Source organism: Apteryx rowi, unplaced genomic scaffold (assembly GCF_003343035.1).
Source record: "Apteryx rowi isolate R43461 unplaced genomic scaffold, aptRow1 scaffold_611, whole genome shotgun sequence".
NCBI lineage: Eukaryota > Metazoa > Chordata > Aves > Apterygiformes > Apterygidae > Apteryx > Apteryx rowi.
The window spans coordinates 134823-140697 of record NW_020450885.1 but is presented as its reverse complement, the minus strand read 5'-3'; positions in this window follow the sequence as shown (position 1 = coordinate 140697).

Below are 5875 nucleotides of genomic sequence, written 5' to 3'. Positions count from 1 at the left end.
CTTTTCTGACTTGTAGAGTCCCAGCCAGGAAGATTTTTTTTATAAGTTTAGCTTGGGCTGGGGTTGTGGAAACCCGTATCAGCAACAGACCTGCTTTGGTTCCAAGATGGGAAGTAGGTGAGGGATTCTGGATCAGGAAGGACTGGCATTAGCATGGTAAAACCACATTTTTGAGACCTGGAGCATCCAAAGCAGAGTTTTGTCACTGCATGGGGCTACCAGGCATCACCACCTTTATTTCCCTTTTTCTGCTGAAAGTATGATGCAGTGTATCTATAAAGGCTACCAAAATCAAACATTAAAGTACATGTGTTTTTTTCTTTGTAGAGAGAATGAGGAGGAGATGGAGGACTTGTGAAAGATGTTATTCACATTGCTTAATATGCTCCTGGAAGGTGCTTATATACTAAGGTAAAGGAGAAAGTAGAAGAATTATTTTGTAGGATTGTATCATGTACCTCTGCTCATTTATTATTATTTTGACTTTTTATTAGACTCAGTCTTCCAGGTTTTGTCCTTAACCTCTTATCTCTCCCATTCTGTTCTAATTGTTAAGACCTTTATGTTGCCGAGATCTTCCTTTAAAAAGCTTTTGTTTGATGTAATGCAACCTGAGAGCTCACCCACCATGTTCAGTAGTAAGGAATTTTTTTTGCAGTGAAGGTGCCAAGCAGTCGGTTCTTTTGGATTTCTCTCTTCTTCTTCTTCTTCTTCTTCTTCTTTTTTTTAATATTAAGGTCAAATATCATAGTTATATAAATGGAAATAAAAGAGCCCTTGATTAAAAGCATGTGGATATGTATCTTTCTCTGCACTAGAGAATATGTTGTTGGCTAATGCAAAGGGTGAATTTTCCTCAGTAAAAGGAATGTAATTTCTGGGATCTCAACTCAATTTACTGCTGGCTTCTGGCTCCCATCCAGGGAAGCATTAAAGAATATGCTTAATTGTAAGCATGTGAACAAATGAGAAGTCCTATTGATTTGTTTACAGTTAAGGTTGTGCCTAAGTGCTTTGTTTGATCAGTGCTTTAATTGTACTTTTAAGAAGAAGGACAGTTTCTCCCTTCTGTTAGGTGCTAGACACAGCAGACAAAATCCGCAGTGCAAAATAAACATTCACTGGCCAAAGTAACCTCCTACAGAGTTCTTTGCATGGGTGCAGGCTAGGGCTGGTGCAAAACAGCTGAATTATGCTAGCATAAACAGGTGCAGAGGCAGAAAGGAGAAGATAGTGAAAAAATACAATGAGGAGTGATAGGAGGTTAGGAGAAAGACAACAAGGGGAATGAAGCCATGATGTATTCTGCATGACTCTACTAGTAGAAAGCAACTCTCAATGTTTAATATTATTTTATCCTGTCCTGTCCAGTCCTGGAAGTTCCCTTTGTGCAAAAACAATATGAAGACAGAAGCATCCTTTGGAACGGAATCAGCTGTTTGTATGGCTCACCTTACCTGAGAGATACCACGGGGTTGCAATAGGCTCCATCAGGCTCACATAAAATAATTTGGGTTGAAAGCTTTACTTGTCTCCAGGACAACATTTGAAAAATCTGTTTACAGGAGGGTTAGAGCAAAAGGGACACAAAAGGGGTAATTTAATAATTTGCATGTATTTTAGGGCACCTATACACTAACAGAAGGAGATAAAACAGGCCTCTGTACATGCAATTGAGGAATGTTACTGCATATACTGTAATCTGCTCAGGTCCAATTCATTTCTGCTTCTGTTTGGCTGTGCTGTCTCAACAACATGTACCACAAAGGGTTAGTAAAAATTTCAAGAAACTGAACTCAGATCATCAAAAACCAATATAAAATATTCATAACTACTGGAGTTTAATTTGGATAGTCCCTTGAATGGTTGAATTAGTTAAGGGCTGGATATACTTTGTTATTAAAAACTACACAAAATAAATTTTTGCTGTGAGATTAAGGTATTTATGATAGTCATTTCTGTTTTCACTGAAACTTAAAACACTATGGGAATATTTGTGATGAACTCTATTTCAGTGCTATTTATTTTTAGCATTAAATTGCTATTCCTTTCTAATAGCTGATATTGGTATAGCTATTTCATTTATAGATGGGAACCTAAGACTACCTATGTCCAAATTCATTTGGGCTATCTTGTTTTAAGATAAGATATTTTTCTAACAGTTGCCTTTCAGCAGTGTAATTTCTTAACTAAAGAGACATTCCTTTTTTAAACTAAAGAGTCTGATTTGCAGGTTGAAGTTCCTATTGTCTATACTGGATGCTGCAAGTGATCAGTACCTCTGTAGCAGGCCTGGCGTTAGAGCTAACATAGTCATTTGCCTCTTTTTGGTCTTTTAAATGAGATCTGCATACTACTGCAGGCACCACAAACACAACCTCTGGGAGTGTGAATACTAGCAGTGTTTCAAAAACTAGATATTTTTCATTCTGAACAACTATCTAAGTTTTGTCCAGGGCCTGTTTGCCTAGCTGAAGATTTTGCTTTCTATCAGAAGGATAAATCTTGTCTCAGTGTAATGAACTGTGTCAAATGTGGTCTGACACACACTAAGTAAGAAATAATACTCTCCAGCACATGCCTCCAGCACCTGAGAAATAGGATATATTGTTGGAAACACGCCCCAAAGTATATTATTTTACTTACAGGCAAAAGATAATTTCGACAAAATCAAAGATGAATGAAATTGTTAGATGGTTTTAAAATCCTACTTTGGGATAAATGAAAACATCTTTCATCCATTTCAGGTCAGAGGCTCATTTGGTTGATCATCAACTTCACTTCACTTAAATCAATGTGTGCCAATTTTTATCAGATGATAGTCTTCATTATCTTTCTCATTGACTGAATTTAGTTCTACAAGTGAGAGGAACCAAGCAGGTAACTCCAAAAAATTCATCTCATGTTGGTCCTGAGTTGTGAATGTATTCACTTAATGACCAAAAATCTTAAATTAAATGCCAACATTTCCATTTAAAGCTCAACTCCACAATGCACTGCTGCATGTGTTGGCCTAAGGGCCAGATTGCCCAAGGTTGATTGCCCAGGATGGCCAATAACTGTGAACATTAAAAGAGCCTTAAAAAACTCTTCTCTGTGGGACTGAGGCACCTTCCTTGCCTAAATGACCTTCTCTGCCCTACTTGCGGGGTATCCTTATCTTCGGTTGTCTAAACACCTTTGAAAAACCTGGTCTCAAGGCTCTTTCTCAAATGGATTTAAGTGCCAGCTTCTTCACTTTTTTATTCTTACATTTTTTACTTTTGTAAAGTCAAAAGCAAAGTGTACAGTTCAACAGTTAGGAGCTGAGAATAAATCCAGCTTGAACTGTTAGAAATACTTCAGGACTTAGATGCTTTTTCTTCATGAGATTTGGGCATCTTACTTGTTTAGGTTTTATCTATAATCTTCACCCCAGGAAAAACTATTAAACAATGTTGTCTTTAATCAGGAAATCACCAGGTGGAGAATGGGCTGAAATCACAACTCATCTCATATGTAGCTCTTCAAGATGCTGGAGGTATACCAGGTAAAGGTTTCAACAGTACCTAAGTCACTATAGAGCTTTCTTCCTACTGACCTGAGCTACTGCTTTCAACTTCTAATTTTGACGAAAACCTTTTCCATAAAACATAAACACCCTTTGAGTGGCCTAGATTCTTCTAAAGAAAGATGATACCTTTTCCTGTATAACACGCTTGTTTCATATATTGTACCCATTTAAATTAAACCTACCAATAACTTCATTATACTTTCACTGGTATTAATTTACATGGGGAATAGCTAGTTACAGCTATTAGGACAAATGAGCATCATGTCCCAGGTGCTATCCTCAGAAATACCTTTGACAGCACTGGGAATTGCAGATATGGGTGTGAAGCAGAATCGCTCTCTCAGATATTGATTTTCTTGCTGTGAAACCTTTTAAATTGCTAAAAGCAAAGTGAAATAACCATGGAGCCTCAAGTAACTCTACTTTTCTACTCTTTGATATGGCAATACCTGTTTCTACAAAGGTTATTGTTCTCCACAGGCCACAGGCAACTTCAATCAGCCTTGCAGCTTCACTTTTTCTTAAACTCCCCCATACAGCAGAGCAGAACCTTTCTTTGATGCATTTTCATCACACTATCCTTCTTTTGGAATAGTCTGGACAGTGGCCAAGGTGTGTGTGAAGGTTGTGTTTAAGCAGTAGGTGGGTTGTTGACATTTACATGGGCAATGTCCCTAAATGGTAGTGAGCAACCATTTGGTTCAGCTCTGAACCGACCCCAAGTTCCGAGCCTCTGCTTTCAGCTGGGCTGGCCTAGCCAGAGGGTACTGAAATACTCCTGTGGAGGACCCACGGGGTGTTTCCAGCCCAGGACCATGGAGCAGGCTGTGAGGGGATCCAGGAGACGGCAGGGCTGTTCTGCGCAGCCCAATGTGCTCCTGTCCCCTTGCTGCAGCCACATCTGGTCACCATCTGGCTCAGTGGGAACTTGAGTTGCTCCAGTGCTTTGCCGGGACAGTGGGTGTTGGGGACTAGAAGAGCAAGTGCTAAGGTGTCTCCTAAAGCTCCTTACCCTTTCTGCTTTCACAGATTTTTGCCTGACCTTAGAACTGATTTAGAAGCTTTTAAAATCAGTAATTAGCAATGTGAATCCAATAAGCTGTATCTTATTTCTCAGCAGCCGATGCAGACCTCATGCTAACGTTTGCTTTCAGTCCTCAAGGTATGTTTCGTGACACCCAAATCCTTTTTGCTTCTCTCCAATTATTGCTTTATCAAACAAGAAGCAGAAACATTTATATTAAGTGTGCTCCCAGCATGGGAAAAGTCAGGCATGGAGATAATCAGGCCCTTTCTGTCTAAGTCTTTCCTCAGATGCTGTTATAGACTTTCCTCATCGAAGCTGCCAGATGCATGTAAAAAAAATGCTCCCCAAATGACATCATGAAGAATTCAAAATGAGCTGTACGTATCATTTGCATTCAGGAAAATCTTTAGTGAAAATCGCCTACAGCTTTCTCCCTTTGAGCAGCACACGAACATGATCCAAGAGGAGTGTCTTAATTATGGTAATTATAGGATTTAAAATTCATTAAATAAAATATTGAGGCTATTCAAACTCAGATTTTTGAAGGATTATGGTGTTTGACAACACTATGAAAGGTTTAAGTGAGTACTTTAACTGCCAGAATTGGTTTATGTTTTGCCCTCATTACTCAGCATGAAAAACATGCTTTAAGTGGAATCTGCAGCCCACTTTCAACTGTCGGCCCAAATATGTCTATTCACCAGCTGAGAAATTAGCACAGCGCATGATGCTCTGGTGACACCCACAGCAAGAGCAACTTGTTGGTTTCAGCATAACTATTTTCACTCACTCTCACATCCAATTCATGGCTTTCTGTGGTTTGCTCTTAAAAAAATAAAGAGGACCCCTGATATAAAGGGTGGACAGTGGCTTAAACTGATTAATGTCAGAAGTAAAAGATAACGTCTGGCTTAAAGACTCTGACTTTCTTGTCACTGACTGTACTACAATGGAGTAAGGCCTGCAGGAACCAGATATTAGCTTTTCCTCACCTGTTCCCCCAGGCAGTCTCTGCCAAGTACAGTGGTACTGTATTTTCACAGCTCTGCGTATTTGTTAGGTGTAACTGGGGGAAACAGAAGAGCAAAAATCCCTCTGTGCTCTAGTAATTTCCCAAATCCTGGAACAGTCTCCTGTTCAGGGAGAAAATAATCCACAGAGGTGGGTCATATGCTCCCAGGGGGTCAGCCCAGTGCTAAGGATCAGTTTATCCTTGCTTAATGTAGCTGGTGTGCAGGGAGCAGTGCTGGGAAACTCCCCTCTGCTCCCCTCACTCTCCTGCGAGGCAAAACTGG